This window comes from Bombus pyrosoma, linkage group LG1, assembly GCF_014825855.1.
Source record: "Bombus pyrosoma isolate SC7728 linkage group LG1, ASM1482585v1, whole genome shotgun sequence".
Lineage (NCBI taxonomy): Eukaryota > Metazoa > Arthropoda > Insecta > Hymenoptera > Apidae > Bombus > Bombus pyrosoma.
The window spans coordinates 11,413,924-11,434,698 of NC_057770.1; the positions used below are offsets into that span (position 1 = coordinate 11,413,924).

The 20,775-nt window shown below is 39.6% G+C and overlaps 1 protein-coding gene across 9 annotated transcripts in view; it reads left to right on the forward strand.

The window, feature by feature from the left end:
* Positions 1–20,775, forward strand: part of LOC122571736 (probable nuclear hormone receptor HR3) — a 120,164-nt gene that overhangs the window by 17,567 nt on the left and 81,822 nt on the right. For 2 of the 9 annotated variants that reach the window (XM_043735878.1, XM_043735902.1), the window contains exon 1: positions 18,996–20,035. The exons of the other annotated variants lie outside the window; for them this stretch is intronic. The gene's annotated coding sequence lies outside the window, so the exon portion shown is untranslated. Of the gene's footprint in view, positions 1–18,995; positions 20,036–20,775 lie in introns of those variants that run through there. 9 annotated transcript variants of the gene reach the window in all.

A 20,775-nucleotide genomic window follows, 5' to 3' on the forward strand; every position in this document is an offset into this window, starting at 1 on the left:
TTCTTCATAAAAAAGAACTTCGTATAAAACATTTTTATGTTTTTCATTTATATACGTAGAATCGCCTTTTTTACCTCTTTACGAAATACTCTGTATAGTCGATATAAATAATTTCGACCTTTGACCCTTATGAAATGAAAATTAATAACCATACATAATATGCTATAAAACTTAACACCGATATCAGCAAATATATTAGCTGTAAAAAAAAAGCTAAAAAAAAGTACCGCCCAGCTACCTTCAGTATCAGCTTCAATAAAAAGCAAGAAGGTACGTGATGTAAACGTATCTTGCAAGTTACGAAATCCAAGTACAAAGTCCACGGTACTGCTACACGAGCCAAGAAAGAAAGACGAAAAGAACATAGATCTCGCCAACAAGAAAACACAATACAACGACTTACTACGTGACTAAAAACTATAGAGCAAAAAAGAAGAAACTAGAAGGTGAAGGAGTTAGAAACAGAATAGTTTCGCGATGTTTAACAGCTGCGAAGAGGAAAATTTGAAATTTTGCATGAAGTCGCGTTCGACGACGCATGAGAGCGCACGCACACGTGCAACCAATGCGCCGCGCGGTATACTCTCACTGTCCTCGGGGACGTTGCTCGAGGACGAGGATAAATTTTCCTCTTCGCGCCGATATCAATGATTTCCCCTCCTCGCGGTGCAACGAGCGACCAGCAAGAAGCGGCAGTCTTTGCGTTCGCGAGCGTTGCAGGTTCGTGTTCGCGAATCGTTAAACTATTATATAATGCCCTCTCAAATTGTTCACTGGAACGCTGCGTATTTTCTGCAAGTAGCGTTTGAGCCGCCGCGCCGCCACATTGAGGACGATTTAGGTGTGCAAATCTTTTTGTTAAAAGAAGTGTTTACTGATTTTTTTCTAATTCTTTTTGTAGTAAGAACGTAACACGTATTTCTAAATCTTTTTAGAATTTTAGTAAATGATTATGAACATAGGGCGTGGGTTGAGTATAGTGCTGCAAGCTGGAGATATTAATCTCAATTCTTTTCTTTTTTTTTTTGCGTAATATGGACTTTTCTATGGCAACTCTAGGGTAAGAAGCCTAATCGTGATCCTAATCCTAACAGTAATAGAATTATTTTTGTTTTTGATTAGTTATTTGGATAACTTTAACCAAAATTAATAACATTTATTATAACGCGTACTTCCTTTTTTACGATATCTTTGTTTATAATTCTTTCCTGAAATACTCTGTTTTATTCTGCAGTTCTTTTTCCTATTTTAATTCAAGTATTATATAGAAGAATTTCTTTCTCGATAAAATTCTTAATTAGTGTCAACATCAATTATCAAGTAAATTAGGTACTTTATCAGATAGACGATGTGATAACGACACCTTATTAGATAAATTTATGTACTTAATAATAGTTACAAAACTCATATCGTCGAAAAAGAAACGGTCTTTTAATATAATAAAATTAATTGTTACGCGTTGTCACGCTCGTTATTATATCACGTATTAAGCGTGAACGAAGCAGTTTGACCGATCAGTAGCGAATATTCATTCGAATTCGATCAACTTAATCCTTTTTACGGCCGTTGAAATGTCGTGTGTAGCGCGTTCGCGCGTTCTGCGAATAATTCCCTCTTGGTTCCCACGCTGAACGGTTGTTTGTATTCGGAAATTGAAACTGACGAATGAAAAAGGTTTTTCTGTTTCGATTACTTATTTGTTTATTTAATGGAGCTTTTCAATTTTTGTTTCGTATTTTCTGAAATAATAAGTAATATTGCATAACAATGTAAATGTTCATCTTTTCCTTAACAAAGAAAATTAATAGAAATTAGAATTAATAGAAATTTCCTCTATTTCTCTAAAGGTTCAAGAAAAATCTTCTAAACTACACACAAACCACAATAAAAAAAAATTGTTGGACGAAGAAATTGATTAAATCGTTTAATTGTTCCATTAGTTTTAAACACTCTTAGTTAATATTCATGCATTTATGAAACGTTTAAGCCTCTTTTAAATACGATATAAATTTGTTACAATGAAGTAAGTCTTCACATTATGTTCCGCTATCAAAATTTACAAAAACACTATAACATTGTTCAAGTGAGTTATAATTAAGATACATTTTTTTATACGCGTTTGTTACGACTTCAGTCCATTTGCGCAATTTGTCAATCTTTCTACAAAATTTATATTACCTATTGCAAAGTTCAGCCTTCCTCTATATAAGTGCACAATTCATGGACACGTTTTATACAACTGGAAGGATGAACGTCGAATGATTAATAGATGTAATCGAATTTAACGAGGTGTAAAATATCGTGATATCGGAACGAAATTAATCCCGTTAGCACGGCACTTGGTATCATTGAACGTCTTGCGAAAATCCCCCCTGCATTCGCGCGCGATAAATCATCGTAATTTCGTGTTTTACGGCGGGCCGTTTCGCGTCGCCGCATTACGACGACTGGAGGCTGCGCGCGCAAATCAAAAGACATTACATTGTCAATTGTAACTTATGTTAAATTATAAGCATCGCACGACGACGGTTTACACGCACTGGAGGCTTTGCCTGCGGGCGTAAAGGCAACACGCGAAGAAAGATCAAGGAACGATAAAATGCAAGTACGCTGTATTAAAGATTTGCGCAACGATCGCTGATCGTGCCATATAAGGTCGGCAAAAAATCTCGAGACTGTGTGTTAGATCGTAAAAACGAAATTTACAACGTGTAACGTTAAACGTATCGTTTGTTTGTTTATTACTTTTCTTTTATATCGTGGGAATTTTTATTGTACTCTCTCCGAAAAGAGAAAAGCAGGAGCTGTAAGCTGAATAAAACCATAATTATATAACGAATCATTTTATGAATGCTATATCATTTATTATAGAAATATACCTAATTAATAAAAACATAAGAAACATACAGAAGTTAATTCTTAAACAAAATTCGCTCTACACTTTGCATACATGTATTTCATAACATTTTATCGGGGACTACTACTTACTAAAATATTTTTAAAACATTTATGAATTAAAAGAAACGACAAACAAATACAATAAAAAGTATATATAAAGGTTCGATCCTACGTAACGCTACATGAAAATATTTCCTGAAAATATGATTCATTGCCATTGTGACATCACTATCGTAGAATATCTAAAATTTTTGCACAATACCCAACCAAAATACATTCACATTCTAATTTCATAATCACTCAATATTTTTACGTATTCCTGACATTCAAAACTCTTAATTAATTATTCGTAATAAACAGACAGACTAAACTCTCATCTCTACAGTATTTCCGATCGTAAAACATTGAATAATGTTGTTGAATAGAAGCGAAAAGAGAAGCGAAAAGCGAAGTTCGCAGAATTTCGTGTCTATTTATGGAACATGTACACTATAATGACTAACGCGTAGACGCGTGCAGTTACGAATAGCTCAATTAGATCGTTCTACATTGTACAGCCGGGCGTAGTAGAGGAATCGCGTACGCACCGTGAACGTTATACACAGTGTACGTGAACTCGAGGCGTAGCCCGAGGTCTGCAACGGGTCTTTCGCGGGGCAAAAAATTCCTGGAAAAAATAAGGTGCAATCGCTCCGTGTGGCGAGCTAAATATTTTACGCAACGAGGGCACGGATAACTGTGATCAGCATAATTAGTTTCACGGGTTGCGTTGGCTACGCGGCGCGTTGCCTCGTTGCATGCTTGTAAAAAGTCAATCCGAGAAAGGGAACATTATCATAAATCGCTATCGGGATACGTTAGGTTGCGAAACAAGCGCGGAAGGGGCAAGTTCACCGAGTCGTTAGACGATGTAAAAATAGAATAGTATCAGGACCTCTTCAGTAAACAGAAGAGGAAAGAAAGAAAACGATGTTCGCGTATATTCCATTCGCAGTTCCCTTCCATCAAGCGCAGATGGACTTGGTTGTCAAAGGAATATCGATTCGTTCGAGTTTAACGGTAAACAGAGTTCTAATGCTCGTATTTGGTGTATCAAGGAATGCAGGAGAGTTCCAAGCCCGATGTCGGCCGGCGAAATCGACACACTCGAATTCGGTAACAAACCCCGGTATGTTTGAATTCGATATCGAGCAGAATCGATTCATTCAAATTCGAAGGCAAACAAATTCGCTAGAGAGCGAGACTGAGAGCGACACTTAAGCTCGACATGAAAAAAAAATCGATGAGGTCGAATCGAGGAACAAACGAGACAACCCGTTTGTTCGATTCGTGCGAATCCAATTAAACTATATTTTTCGAGTAATTTTCAAAAGACTTGAAGATTTAAAATACGTGATTGCGTTTATTTAGAATATTTCTATTATATACTCATAGATACTTTTGCAAATACAGGCGAATAATGTGACATTGAATATAATTAATAGCATTTTCGTGTGGCAGCGTTGAATAAAATATTCGCCTTCTCTATTAACTCATCGAAATAAATGGTTCTGGATTCTTTGCATCTACAATTACTAAAAATATTCAAGAGCTTCTGAAAAAGTTAATACCGAGTTTTATTGAAATGAGAACTGGGAACACGTATTATACGTACCTGCATACTTTCGTTGTTTTGCTTTAATTAAAATTAGTTAGGTGTCATATGTTTATGTACGAATTATAAATTGTTAACTCTAGTGTTAATATTCGACATTGACTTTCACGCCTGCAATATACACTTATGTTCACAGCCTTTCCTTTAGTAGTCGGTATTTCCTGGTTAAAAGTTTCAAAAGTGTCTTTTTGAAAAATGAATTATTCATGTTATTGGCTTCCTAATAATCTTCATCATAATCCTGATCACTGTGAGATTCAACGATATATGTAGTTATAACAATACATCGTAACTTATTTTTAGCGCTGTTACAATCTGGAAAATATCTCGTATCCGCCTTCCAAATATCTCAATGTCCCGTTTAATGTATCGATATTACTGATTGTCCAACATCAAATTATATTTCGAAGATCTGAAGTAAATGATGTCAATTGCATTCTGAAGATCTCTAATAATAATTTTATTGATGCCAATTTAAGAACGTTTAGAACCTTATAAGATAAGATTTATTAATATATTAGATCATCCCACAGTAAACACAGAGATAATAATCAAAATAAAAATATTTAATGAAAAGTATTACAAGAAAATAAGGTGTTATCTCATATTATAGGTACTTCTTTAGAATCTGAAAGATTTATGTTGTGTTATGGATTTATAAGCATTTATGAATATAAATTATATCGTAGATATCTTAATATTTGAAAGCACGAATATTTTCCTATTAAAATTCAACGTTGCTCACACAGTTGTCAGACTAAATATCTTATCACTTGTATCGTGCGCCTTTTAACTCTTTTCGATTATTTTTATTTTACATATCATGAATATGCCACGTACGAATCTCTAAAAACGTCTATCATAATAGCTATACGCGTTAACATTATGTTAACCATGAAGCATCTTATAAGCGTAAAAACTTGAAATAGAAAGTCGTAGGTCAAGTCAAGCGAATTTCAAAATAGCCGAAAATCCATTTCAAAAGTGGCTATTGTGTACAATATATCTCGTGTGTACAAGTATTAGCCGTCGAATAAATTACAACGCACCGAATAAGAATGGAGTAATCGATTCGCAGAGGATACTCACTCGCGGGTTCGCCGATGGCGGTCATGGCGGCGGTTGTAACGACGCGACGCAACGGTGGAGAACGGAGAAGGCGCGAGAACGCGAAGGGAGAAAACCATCTGTCAAGTTAGTCGCCGCTTTCCCCGCCTGCGGCAGCCAAATCGTTTCCGGGCCCGGACCCGGGCCTACAGCCTCGTCGCCTCTTTTCTTCTTCGTCTTCTTCGTTCTTTTTTCTCCCCACTTCTTTTCTTCATCGGTGTAGTTTCTGTTCGTTTCACGTTACTCTCGCTTTGGCCGTATGCCGAACCTGGTCGATGCGAGTTCATTGGTTGCGCAACTCGCCAAAACCAGCATCTCGCCCCACGTGCTCGCTTCGCTTGAGTTTGATACTTTCGCATGGCAGTGGAGTCTTGTTCTGTTGTATGGAGAACCGGTACTGTGTTCCATGATGAAGTTAACACTGGAATTACAGATCTTTGAGGTATACTTAAATGTTAAAGTGTCATAATGGAAATATACGTATAATAATAGATAATAGACAATAAACAACGAGGGAAATAGATACGTCATAAATAATAATAAATAAAAAATAATAAATTTCTACCTCATTAAAGTTATAAATAAATTCGTCCGACGCTTAACATGAGAATAAAGTCAATAAAATATCAGGGAGGTAAAATCTTAGATAATACAATAGATTCTGGTTTCAACTTTTTGCTATAAGAATCGTAGCTATTTTCTTCTCTTCTTCCATTTTATTTTTTTATTATCATAAAATACAGCAGAAGGACATTTTTTAAATTTACTACGCAATGTAGTAGTCAAGATTTCATTTGGTATATTTAGAATAAAATAGGGATGAAATTTTTGCACGAGAAAATATTATTCACAATGCTGTATTTTACACTTCCATCGTATCTCATAAATTGGTATTATCTACAATTACTGAAAACATTTCTGGGAACTATTGAATTAAACAAGAAAACGAAGGGTTGATCTTGTCGTGCTTGTCTTTCTCGAGACAAACCGGGTCCAAGAAAAAGAGCCACGTTACGTGAGGAAGATTACGTAATTGTTAATACCTTTTATTCGCAGGTACGAACGTACAGCAACCGATTATATGATAATTGCATGTTGTCCAATTGGACGTCAATAGGGAGTTGCATCGCAATTACGCGAAATAATATCTTGCTCGTGAGACTAAATTTTGCTGCGATGAGTTTCGAGCTCACGCGATCTTTAACAGCCTGCGAATGAAATCGATTTTACACAGAAGTAAATAAAATTAACCGTGCACCTGCTGCGTATGATCCTCAACCCTGACCATTCGATTTAAAACTAACCAAATCTACATCACCTCTTGAACCAATTTATCATTCTTTATTCAACGTATATCATCATCCAGTTATCAAAATAGCATCGAAAAACCAGGAAGAAAAGGTCGTCTTTAGAAACCAACGAAATCAAAAAAACCTCTTTTTAGCTTTGTATCTTCTTTCGGTGCATCTGCGTGTCCCGAAACCAGCGGCCACCCTTAAATGGAACGAGCCGCGTGCTTTTCACTTTGTAACCGCCTTCATCACGGCGGAAATCTGCGTTTCAGCGAGGCCCAAAAGCGCATGAAACAGAAGAACCTGGACGAGGGAGAAGGGCAACAGTCGAATTCTCGTCTCTGGTGCAGGTCGCGATGCATATATCGAGTGGACGACGTTTTAGCATCGACGACGATCTCCGAGTGAGACCAGCAGCAGAAGCGGCGACGGTAAAAGAGAAAGAGAAAAGGGTGGATAAGAGAGGGATGGCCAGAAGGTGGGAGGAAAAGGGAAAGAAAGAGAGAGACCCAGATTTCATTTTCGTTGATGAGCTTGGCATCGGTCCAACTCGACTAAATATATACTCCCTTTCTCTTCCTCTCTTTCTCTCTCTCGCGCTTCTACTCTTCTTCCCACCACTTCCATCCCGGCCCGTACCCTTTTCTTTTTCATTTTCGTCGGGCTCTATGCAACCAGAAACTCGGTAGATCCGCGAGCGAATCTCTGCGATTTGAACCGTACAAAATCATCTGTAATATTAATCCGATAATATTAAAATCATGATGTCTGTATATCCGTGAAACATAACCGGACATAATCCGTAAAAGAATTAAGTGACGGTTACATGTCTAAATATTAGAAACTGGTAGAAAATGGTCAAAATCTGCGTAAATCTACGTGAATATTAGTAAGGTACCATTCTATAGATACCAGGAAATTGTAGAAGTGTAATTACTCATAAAATAAAAATTGGAAAGAGTTTACATTATATATATGTATATATATATTAGATGAAATTAAGTATAAAGTTAAAAATGAATACATGGGATGGAGAAATTCAAGCGAAAATAGGATACTCTATGCAGAAGATAAATGTCGATATTGATATAATATTAATATCCAGAAGTCTGTTAACAATAATAATTTTCACTGGTAGAAGACGTAAATTGAGAATAATATTATGATTAAAGTGACTAATTCTACTTTTAAGATCTCTTAGAATTCATAGAACGATACCTGATATATCATTAACATTTTAAGTACCATAACCATCTACCCTCCTTTCAATGACCACATAAATACGTTTATGTGATTAATATTCCATCATCGAATCCATAAATTCATTGTTATCCACATCTGAGACGTACAAATTCTCCTAACACGTTCGCAGAAAGCTAAAATTCCCGAAATTCCCAAATCGCGTAACAGAATAGATGCGAGGTCAGAGAAATCGTCCAACGTCCAAAGATTAGACCATAGACCATAAACTAAATCACCAAAACGAGAAAGCTAAAGGAAGGTAGAACAATCAGACAACAACTAAAGAAAAACTAGTCAAAAAAAAAATACACAATGGATAGCCCAAAGACGGGTTGATCCTGTCGACGAGCGTGAATTGACCAGGCCTCGAGAAAAACGACAGTCAATGCGTGCGATCGAACCCGCGTTCGTCGCAATTTAATTTATGACTGTGCTCGTTGTAAATTTCACCTCGCATCTTGTTACAGTGCCGAAACCGTGCAATGAACCCGCCTGTTCCAACGAGAAAGCTGCCTACGACAATGTCTCGATTTATTTCGCTGCGAGCAGGTACCGCTGTCTGCAAATGGCAATGAATTTCAAAGCGGCGCGGCGGGGAATAGCGGGCGGAGACTTTCGTTTATGGTCCCCTATAGAGGGGAAAATCTCGTCAACCGCCCTAATTAATTAAAAAAACAGGTAAATCCAGCAGGTAAAATGGCAACCCATACGACCGTAACGTTGTTGCTATATGTATGTTGCTGGTAAAGGAATTTGGAAATGGTTTTTCTTTATTAGGGTGATATACCACATTTTATTTAACTTCTTTAAATTCACAGATAGTTTCTTTAAAACCGACAGTGATTATATACAATAATTTCCAAGTGCTCCGATGCATGTTCTTAACGACCCATTAGATTCATTATTCGAGATTTATAAAAATTATAATTTATGTTTATGTTATAATTATCTTATAATCTTATAAGCATATTACAAATATTTCTCCGCATTATATCAGTTTACATTGCAACGGTCGGTGCACATGTTACGACAACGAAGCAGGTGAGGACTATGTTGGTGAAATTTTCAGATTCCCAAAAAAATCGCGATGAAGTCATCGAGTTTGGTGATACGTCGCTTTCACGAGCAAGCCGATTACGCGATCGCGCCGTGTCCCTGCCGCGAAAACAATCCGGATCTCTGTGAGTGGAACGTCGATTGAAATCGTATAAAATATTTTTTTCTCTCTTAATTGGACACTGTACGATGGCATTGTTGCGCGATCGTGACCTCTAAAGAACGCGTTAATTGTCTTTCTTTCTCTAGCTCCACTCCAAACGAAACCTCCAAAGATAATACATTAAAACCATCCTCGAAGTAATATATAAAATTCTACTCCAAAAGAAACAACTTTCAAGATCCATAAAAGTTTCACGAAAGTTTCATAAAGCTGATGCATACAGTGTCTCGAGGAGAAAGTAATTCCTGCGAAGACGCAGCTGCTTGAAAAAATTCGATTGTCGCGTATGCGGATCGATTGTCATTCGACGGAGGCTTCAGCAGCGGGAAACGTAATAAAATTTTCGAGAAAACTCTGGTTCGAATGTCGCTTTGGTGAAAACGTCGCGCGAACGACGGGGAGCGATTGCGCGATCTTTCGCCGACAATTCTACGAGCGGAGCTGCTCGTTTTCGGGTGACGACAGGAATTTCAATGGGCAGAGTTATATATCGGCGGGTGACGCGGCTAACGGTACATCCCTGCACGCTTTCAATGGTCTACCAACCTACCTACCTACCTACCTACCTACGTACCTATATATCGCTCATAGCGCCTAGGCCCGCATCGATCGCGCCTATATGCATAACGCGTACATACATACATACCTATCGATCGCTTCGTTTCGTCGCTCTCATCATCTCTCTCGTCGCAACCCCTCTCTCGCTATCTCTTCGTCTTCTTCTGCTCTTCACCGGTAGTGCCATGCCGTCAGGCTTGTTTTCTCGAACGAGAGAAGGCGGAAAGTATGCTCTCCGGCTCTCTTTTTCTCCGCCTCCAACCTAGTCCATGCCTTTGGCAACGCGAGACTTCTTTACCCCTCGATCATACTTTCGCCTCCTTTCTTTCCCTTTCTGTTAATTTTTCGTCATTTTTCTTCTCCTCCTCCACCTCTTCTTCCTCCTCTTACTCTCTTTCGTTTCGTTTTCTTTTCTCCTCGCAGTCTAGCTTTGACTAAACCCTTGACTGGTTACCGAGCAAGCCACGAGAGACGAAGAACGAGAAAGGAGCTTCTCCGTTTGTCGAAATTGGGAGATCCTCCACAGCCGCTTGGAAAGAGCTCTAATTGTTCCGTCGGATTTTTTCGAAATCGATCATATCAAGACTTTCGGCTATGTTTCAGTTGATTGAAAGGAGCGTTACTCTTTGTGCGAGAGTCGTTCCCTCACGATCCTCGTGACAGCTTGCTGCCTCCTTTGTCGACCGTGTCTTTTTGTATTCCGATTGTATCCGTAGCTTGTATTGTATTCGACGGTTACGGATATGTTTCTAAGATTTCTCTTTTTAACGTTCTCAACTCGCTTCTTTCCTTTTCTTCCCAATTTTCATATTTCTCGAGGGAGTCTGTGAAACGAAGTTCCCTATGGAAATTTCTGGTCTTCCATTTGCTTAATTGATTCACGACGAGTGTACAGATCCATTAGCCGGCTGATAGCTTTTCCGTGGACAGTCAGGAACGTTGAAGATACGGGTCATTGACAGTGACCGCGTGTGAATAACTGTAATCCGCCGTTTCACCGTAGACGGTAGAACCGGTAAACAGAATATACGCGCCAGGGTCTCCGACCAAATTCGTTATCCACGGGAGCACTAAGCGACGAGAGTAGGAGGAAGAATTAAGCAAGCACGACGGGAGATGGGACTTTCTAACCGTTTTATATAAGCCGAATCAACGTTATCGTTGCTGATAATCGTCACCTTCTGACAGACTAGTCAATGCCGGATTTCGGATATTTACTTAGCCCTTTGATAATAAATCCCCCCTCTCATAAATTTCGGATTATCTCCCATAAAAGATAATAAATTTTATGGGAAACTTATTATGGGATAATAAGTTTTATGAAGATATTAGTTTTTTCACTGAACCATCGAGAATTTTGCCGACGACATAACACCTTCAATATCTGAAAATTTGTACGACTATTTGATCATTCCGTATCTTTTTGAATATGACTGCCTGTTTAACAAATAAGCTGTATTTATCGATTGCTAATCTAGTGAAGTTTCAGTCAAATGAAACATATTGTTCCCACTGCGAATTTCATCGGTCGTTCCTTTATAATAAACCCGCAATGCTCTTGTTAACGAACAATTAATAGGAAACGGTCAGAATTATACGGTTACGTTGTATTATAATATATATGCATAGATAGTATACAAATCACCCACTCGTTAATCACATACAACGTTAAATTAATGTTGCAGGATTTTAGATGGAACAAACTAAACCATTTTTAGATAATGATTAATGTACCCGCGATTTCGTTACTTTTTAGACAAACTATGAAAATCAATTTAACTTCGTCATGTTTTTGACTAAATAATGAAAAAAATATTTAATGGCATTAGAAATTTCAATTATTAACGACAGTTTTATAATTATATCACCCCAGAACTTAGAATTCTCAAATAATTCCGAAGAATAAAATTCCACCATTCCATTACACCGTACCTAAATACATACAGAATATAGACATATTTTTTCTTTTCGAACGGCAAACCCAGCTCTCGAATAGCATGCACGCTATAGATTATAAAGACAAGTGGTTCAGGAGCACAATAAACGCATCTCCTCTTCCGTTTCCCGCGTGGCGGCCGCTGCAGCGGAAACCTTCTCTTGTTATTGAAAAATCGTACGAAAAGCGATACGTCGTTCCGTGCGGTTGCGATGACTCGATTCGAGGATATTCCTTTTTTTTTTTTTATAATACTTTCCTCTCTTCACCGAGTTCTCATTCATTCACGACGAGCACCTTTGCCTACGATCTCGATCGTGTAGGTAACCTTGTTAGTGCACCGAGTCTCTTTGCCTTCGCTGTACGTAATAAAAGGAGTCCTTTTCTGGTTCGGTATTCGATCACTATAGATCAATCGATCTTCCCACGTACCTGTACGGAAATCTCTGTATAATGCACAAAACGACAATAAGATCGACAGGAGGGTGGACAACCTAACGGTACGATATCGTGTGTCGGTCCGTTCGCGGTGATCGAACAATTCCTACGATTTCAATTTTTATATTATACTGGGCTGATTGTGTTACACTCCGCATGTGATGGACAGACCAATTTTTTATTGAGTTTTCTATACGGTACAGTTTTTAACATTGTGGTTATGGAATTTCATATAGATATTTATTTTTTATAATATTATTTTCAGAGAACTTGAAGTATTTTTATTACTATTTTATTCTTTTTACTTTTTTTATTTCAGCACAAACTTCAATGGAATAATATTTAATTAGCTTTAAACTTAAAATATAAAATCTTTTAAGAAGATTTAATTTATCCAAAATTCATGCAAAGCTAGTTTCTTAATTGTTAGATTGCAATTAACTTTCCACTAGACGAATATCAAGTCCAGAATAAGGTAAAAAGGAAATATATGTATACAAATTAATGGGAAGAAAATTTCGCGGATACGTGTATGTTCTACAAGCACGACGAGAAATAAAGAAGTGAAATATGCTTTTAAAGCGCGGTCGGGGGACAGAGAGTGGAGTCAAAGCAAGAGAGTCGAGGAGTAAAACGTAAAACGCGAAGAATAAGAGCTAGAGGTAAAAGACTTAAAAGAGCTAAAGAGTTCATAAGAAATAAAGTGCAAGGAGAATATAGACTCGGGAGTTTCGGTCGTGTCGCGATATACCTCGAGTATAGTTTTAAATTGGACACTTTTATTAAGGAAATTCTGTAGGAAAATAAAAAATACAATTCACGAGTTCATAAGATATGTTGGATTCAATATTTAACCCTTAACCTCGGCTCCGAGTGTACTTTACTTAATTGTATGATAAATTTCGTTTCCTTGAATCTTCCGGTATGATTCCACGTGTTTAAATAACATATTTTATCGCTTAAGAAGTTACAACGTTCGTGCAACAGCGGCATATAATGTTGTAATAGAATCTCGTCCGTATCTTGGAGGAAAATTAAACGCGTTCGAATGATCTATCACGGCGATAATGTTCGTGGGACAATGAAGAATGTAATATCTACAAGCTGCTTGCTGTCACGGTTACTTTCCATTATTATGAAGTTCCACTGGAGTGATGGACACTATGCAATATCTCGAGCTCCACGCCCTTGCACGTTTTCCGCTACAGATGTCACATGATACGGGACATCAGGTCCGAAATAACACTGAATTTATAGCGGTACTGTCCATCACCCTGTGCCGCTGTTTGGAGCTTGTTTATTGCACACGAAGTGCATTTATGCTTTTAATAAAAACATTTTCATAGCGAAAAACCATGTCGGAAATTCAAGAACTGTGGCTGTGCTACATTTATATTGTTATCGGTTTTATACACTTGCCACTAGTACACTGTTATTAAAAGTTGCGCTTGGAACAGAGAATATCACAGAAAAAAGATGATTTTCGCGGAAAATCCAATAAAACGTTTGTAGAATAAATAAAATAGATAAAAAGTGAAATACAACAATCTGAATATTCGTTTGTGCGTTACAAAAAAAGAAAAATATTATACTATGATCAAACGAATCTATCGATTTCGACGATTAAAACGGTAAATCCTTGTTCAGATTAGACAAGTTACTTTTTTTTAAGCCACTTGCGTCAAGTAATTTCAATTGAAGCTTGCGTATGTATAAGTCAAGTTATCTGTATCTTGAGGCAAAACAAGAAAACTAACTTCAACTAACGGATACCTAAAGTGACGCCAAAGAAGCTGATACTTTGTTGGAATAATAAATGTAGTTCATTTTAAAGGAACACGTACTTTCATTAGTTCGTAACTCAGATTGTACACAATTCACAACAAATTCAAATTGTGCTTCGTGTTCCAAGAAATAGTTAAAAGGACGTCAACTTCACTCGAAAACTGGTAAAATTCAAATCTAGTAAATGACAGTAACGAGCAGCTTGAGTTCAAGCAACTTTCACTACGAAAATATTTGATATCATTTAACCACTTTCTACTCCTAGTGTTAACATGTGCAAAAAAATAAATCGAATAAAAGATCCGAGAACGAGAGATCTATTAAAACCCTAAAACTTCAACTTTCCCTAGATCACCGTATATCTTCCGCTTCACCTGCCTCGATGTAACGATATTTGACACTTACCGTTCAATGGCTGGCACACCTGGAACGAAACAAAGAAGAAACCCAACAAACGCAATCGGGCAAAGAGCCGAAGATTTAAGAAAACGAAAAAAAACCGAGAAAGAACCGCGAAGATCCTGTTTTACTCGCTTCCTTTTATTCGGAGGCTTCAGTATTCACGCGGTGCCACGTGAATCTTTCATCGTTGAACATACGAAGAAACAGGTACCGTTCCGCGTAATGTTCCACGGGCGTAAAAGAACGACTGGTTCACCGCTCCTTTGCATTCTCGTCGGTGTGGTTGCACGCCCGGTTCCGCGTTCGCGAGTTAATTTAGATCGTGCCGCCGAACAACAGCCCGGCTTCTTTGTATTCGACGCAGCCTCTGGACTCCTGATTAGGGTTAACGGTGGTAGCCAGTCGATGGGTGTACCTTCCTTGTCGTGTATACATAACGCCTATAGGCGTCATCCCTGCCGATCGATCCCTCGTGAGATCGATCGTCTCGTGGCAAGTGCGTGCGCCGCTCGTAGAACATGCCTCTCGTTCGTCACAGGAAAATCGGACAACTTTCCACGAAGGCCCTCGAAAATTTAAATGAATACCTTATCAAGAGGGTAGAAAGATGAAAGTAGGAAGTTGGGATGGGAGTTGTCGCTTCGCAATCACCTGCTTGGTATTTCGGATCAACGTCCGCTGTGGGAGGATTAAAATGAAATGTCAATGGGGATGGTTCTCGACCGAGGATGATTATGGTAATTAAATTCGTTATCGTATAGATTTGAATCTAAACGAGTAATTTTTTGGTTGATCAAACCTGTTTATAACGATGGAATGATGGAGTAATGAAAGAACGTTCGTTCGAGGTAAGTTTGATCCTAGGCTAATGTCTGTCTATGAGCGACTGAAAAAACGTTGTAATTATGTCAGCAAATGATGTAGAAAGAAGCTGAAACGCGGTATACTCTTCTATGGTTATATTTACTGCGAGCCGTAGGACATTTGCATTTGTGGCTGAATACCCTGAGCTCTTCCACTTTCTACCGTCATTTTTCAGCTTTCTTTCTTCCGTATTAAAGAGCCAACGTCTCCATAAAAAAGGGGCGAGAAGAGAGAAGCACAAGAAAGAAAGAGAGGAAGAGGATGCAAAAAAGAATACGTCGGGAGCGTTTACATTCGTCCGAAGTTAACTTCATGCTAAATTATAATTCTGAAAAAGTATGGCCGAGGTATGTCCTCGTTGCATGCTACGCCAAGCAATTTTATTCGTTCCCTTTTTTTCGCTCCTTCTTCCGCTACTCTCCGCTCAACCTCCTATCTGCCTTTTTCTAGAGGGACGAACTTGTATAATATTCAAGCTGAACTTTCCTATTTATCGTACATTCGTCCATCATAATTAAGCCACTGCCTTTCCTTTTCGTTTCTCTCGGAGTTAACGGGGAGCAACTTCTTGCATCGCCGCCGGTAATTTGCGGAATCGGAAAGAAATTTCATTCTTTCATGGCCCTCCGATGTCAATAGAAACTTTATGAAAATTCAATTTTCCTCCGATCTTGCGATTCTTCTTTGTTAGAATAAAAAGGATAGATCCGTTAAAAGTCTTTAAATATTATTTCTTTAAGAAGATCCCTTAAAGACACGATATCAATCAATCTGATTTAAGTCGCAAAGTTTTATCGGCTCGATGCGAAACGAATAATGAGAATACGAAGAGAGTGCGAGTCCCCTTTGTTATAAGAAACAGGATAGATCCATTGAGACAAATTCAACGTCTTTCTTAAAGACACGATATTTAGAATGCAATTAAGAAGATGTTACTTAAAGAAAGGTACGCTTCATATTTTAATTATAAGGAGTGCTTTGCTTCGAATAGTTCGTACATTTTTGTACATTTAAATTTCCCACAAATATATAAATATTCGCAACCTAATGCCAATTATTAATCTGTCTTGCTTAAGTTAGTAAATTTTATCTATTCGACGCAAAACAAATAATGATAACCTAAAGTAGATATAATTATTCTTTATTCTTAAAAAGGTTTAATGTACTGGTTAAAGAGTTGATGTCAGTTGATGTCAGTCTAATTTAAACCAAAAAGTTTTATCGGTTCGTTGCAAAATAAATAGTGGTAACCTAAAGAGGGTGAGTGACCTACCCGAACGTGACCCTGTTTCCCTGAGTTTCTCTCCTTTCCACTTCTTTTTTTCTCTATACGCTGTAGCACGATCTCGTGGAGGCTCTTCAGTTTCCTGTTCCTTTCCTCCCTTTTTAACGGTTTCTTCCTTTTACATGCGAGTTACCCTTCCTCTAGTCTATTCGTTTCCTGCGGAACGGGCCATTTTGTTTCGTTTTCCGTTTTGTCTGGAATTTCGCGAGCCCTCAGCCGCCTTTCTGCTCCCTTGAAAAATTTGGTTTTCTTCTTTTATTAATATCAATGTTTCAGTATGCAAATGCGAATCTTTCGTCTACCACTTTGGGGATGAGATTTTCCTCCTCGCCCCTGTAAAGTGGCGCGTTCCTTCCCAATGAATGGTTGATTCTGTGTGACGAGTAAGTTTCGCGAGCGAAAACCGGAGGGAGAACTTTTTTACTTTGACCAGGACGAGTGGCGACGCTTTCAGCGGAGATTCAATGACGTCGTGGTAAAACGAGGATGCTTTTCAACTGTATAAAATTGCACATGAACGTAAATATTTCGCCTTCCACGCGGAAATGGAGTGCAGAAGTGCTGCGCGTAATAAAGTTCATTGTTAAATAGCAGTAGTTGATTTTAAAACGTTTGATGAATCAAGATAATAAGAATGGAAGCACGAAGTAGTTCAATGTGAATTTATTCAACGTATTATATTTCATAACATACAAAATGTTAAATATTTAGTATGGCTTGTTCATACATTTATACTAATATATGTTACACTTTCATAATTCTCCTTGTTTTTTGTAAGTGCCTGGTGTCTGATTCTTAAGTTATTCGCTGTTCTCTCCTTATTTTTCACTCTTCGACACGCGCATCTCCTATTGTACAAGTTTCCGCACTCGTATATTCTTCTCGATCTGCTTACGACGTTGCTCCACTTGTTTCCCTTTAAACGTGCCACCTCTTTCTAAAGCTTCTTCCGTGTTGGATATATCCCGGAAGAATTTTTTATAGGATAAGCTGCGATATTCTTCAGCGTCGGTAATCCGTCCCTTCTCATTTTATTAACGCCTACGAAAGAAGTAAGGAAATTTTTCTTTATATTTTTTCGATGTTGCGACTTCCACCGTGAGTTTCTCCCGTTGCATTCCTCTCTAAGACTTCGCAATGTTCAAGGGTAATAAATTAAACGCTCGCCGTGAGAGCAAATTAATTTCCTTCCGGAAATCCGTAGGAACGAGAGAAGTTCCGGCTCTGGAGCGACGACAGCTTCCTAGCTCGTGACATCACCCTGATGATGAAAACGTAATGAGCGCGAACTATTGTTAGAAAAAAAAAAAAGACGAAGAAATAAGAGAGACCAGCCTATCTCAACCTGCTTCTCTCCTTTGAGAATCCTCCCTTTCTTTTGTGACCGCATGGTACTTTATATTTGCGGGCACGACGAAATGCATCTCGTTTCTTCGTACACTCTGTCGATGCTTCCCTAGTTCACCCCCTTCTTTTGAAGCTCTTTTGAACTCCTAAGTATCCACACTTCCATTGTACCTCTGTCCCTATTCCACTCTCTCCGTTTTCACTTTCTCTTCCCCCGCCCCCAAACCCGAAAAAACAAAAAAAGAGAAAGATTCTTAAAACCGCCTGCATTAGACGAAAAAGTCCATTTCAAATGGAGTTGGCGAAACCGCATCTTCAACCCCCGGACGTGGTGACGCGCGGCGATTTTCACAAAGGACGGCTGCGCTACCACGCTTTTTCCTCTCTCGCGCTACGCAGACCTCGAAAACTCCGACGATCACATGGAGGAAAAAGCAGGCCAGGGGGACGACCTACGCCAACCCTTTCCTGTTTACAACAATCACTCGACTCGCGAGTGTTGTGTCCGCGACCAGTCAGGAACCACCCTCCGCGTCTCTACCGTGTATTTTTTTCTACCGTTTCAACCCTCTCGGTCTGTCTTAAGGACAGATAGCCGCATACAAACATAGAGTTCCTCGGTTAGTTCGCCCCTCCGGCACTCTGCTAGATCTGCTCGCCTTGCTAACTCTCTCTTTTCTCGTCTCTCTTTCTCTCACCCTCCTCGTCCCTTTCGATTCTCCCTCCTTCCTCCACGTAATCTCCCTATCGCGTCCCACCACCCCACTCCCGTACCCTCTCTGTCGAGCCCTCCTCGCTGCCTCTCTACGCTCACGCTTTCCCTCTCTTTCTCTCTCGCTCCCTTCGTAGTCAGTCGGAGGGAGAGACACGTTAGGACCGAGCGAGAGGGCGATAGTGTCACGGTGGGGCTGGCTCTCTCCGGTCTTGCGCGGCGCGCACCAGTCAACCCGGAGCCACGGTAGCGCAAGTACTGTGTTCGTCACGTTCAAGGGACAGTTACATCAGAAACGGCACGGCTCTTTTACCGGTCTTTAAATAACGTTCGTGTGCAAAGTGTGAACTTCGCGTTGCGACCGATGTAACGAAACGCGACCAAAACGTCCCAATCGTTTGAGAACGTGTGACGGGCAGTTTTTTTACATATGCGGTACTATCGTACGATCGAATCGAGTGCTTTAAATCGTCGTGCCTACGCATGTATACACATGCATACATAGATATAGTAGAGATTATTGAATTGAAAAAAAAAAAAATAAAGAATATTATATATACATATAAATGTATATGTATATATAAAAATAATCTAACACGAGGGGGAAAAGGGTAAGGGGGTTGAAGATCCGCGTGTGGTGAGTGACAGGGGATATACGTACGTTGAACGACAGTAAGGGGGTTCAAGCGGAAATCGGCCGTGGATCGTGGAGAACCGATGGCACGCGAGACTACGAAGTCATCCCCTTTATCGGCTCGGTTCGATCGCGCTCTCAGCGATCCTCGTGCGTGGAAAGTCGCAGGGATGGGGTCGTGACTGTCCGCGAGTGTCAGTCGACGCCCCGGTCGCAACACGACGACCGTCGACAGTCGGTCAGAGGGAAGAAAGATCGTTGGCGGATCCTCTTTGGAATCATAACGAACGATTTAGCCCCGTTATCGGACACACTGGGACTCGCCGCGAGTGGCGGCTGGCAAGAGGGGGAAAAAAAAGATATCGACGTTTCTCGGCGCGGAGAGTGCTCTCACCCCCTCGCGTGGCGAACGTTCTTCAGTGAGAAGCGTGTGCAGCTACAGCCGTGTGTGCACCGTGGTCCCCGGTATCCATGGCTGGTTCACCAGTGAAAGTGAACGATGCGTCGAGACCACCGGCCTCGATACACACGCAGCTATTGTGACAGGGTTGCATTTCTGTGATAAGGGAGGATCACTATCGCCAACCTGGTGATTTTTGGATCGACCAAAGGTATCGTGCACTCCCTGGTTGACGTCTCGGAGGGCAACTTACGTAGAAGTGGTGGGTTTCACGATTTTACGTGTTTATCGTATATCAACTCGTCGTTTCGCTCGGTTCTGATATAATCGTGGTAGACGGGCTCATATTATTTTGTACCTTGTCGTATTAGATCTGATTCTCCCGACCTAGTATATAGGATAAACGTAAGGGGAGGTTCGTGTTTCGTTCGGAAATTTTTCGTGGTATTTGGGGCACGGCGATCGAGATGCAAGTGACGTTTTCGATCGTATTTTTAGCATCGATTACATTCACCAGTTAACGATCGGAGAAGCTCTCGATAGTCGTGCTTGCGTGTCGACATTGCAAGATCTCTACCGTTTCCACTTGTTTACCGTGCCATTTGTCAGTTTCTACTGATTGAGTTCCTCCGTTTCAAAAGAAACCACGATTTAAATTGGAAACTCTCCCTTTTTTTAGCATTTTCCGTTCGACCTTTCCTTCCTCATTCCTTCTCACAATTCTTTTCCTTTTCTCTTTTTATACCTCATTTTATACGAATTTTATTTATTTTCTCCCGAACGCTCGACGCTCCTTTCATGCGACTGTGAATGTTCCCCTGTTTTCTCGTCCTATCTTTCTCTGGCTCGCGATGTGCCTCCTCGTTCGCAAGTGTTTCGCTCTTTCTCGCTCTTCGCCGCTGTCTTTCCCTCCTCCCGTCCCGCCTACACTCCCATTTACCTCCCGGTTATGGATATTATTAAGTAATACCTACGTTGCGCGCGCGGCGATACGCTCGCGGC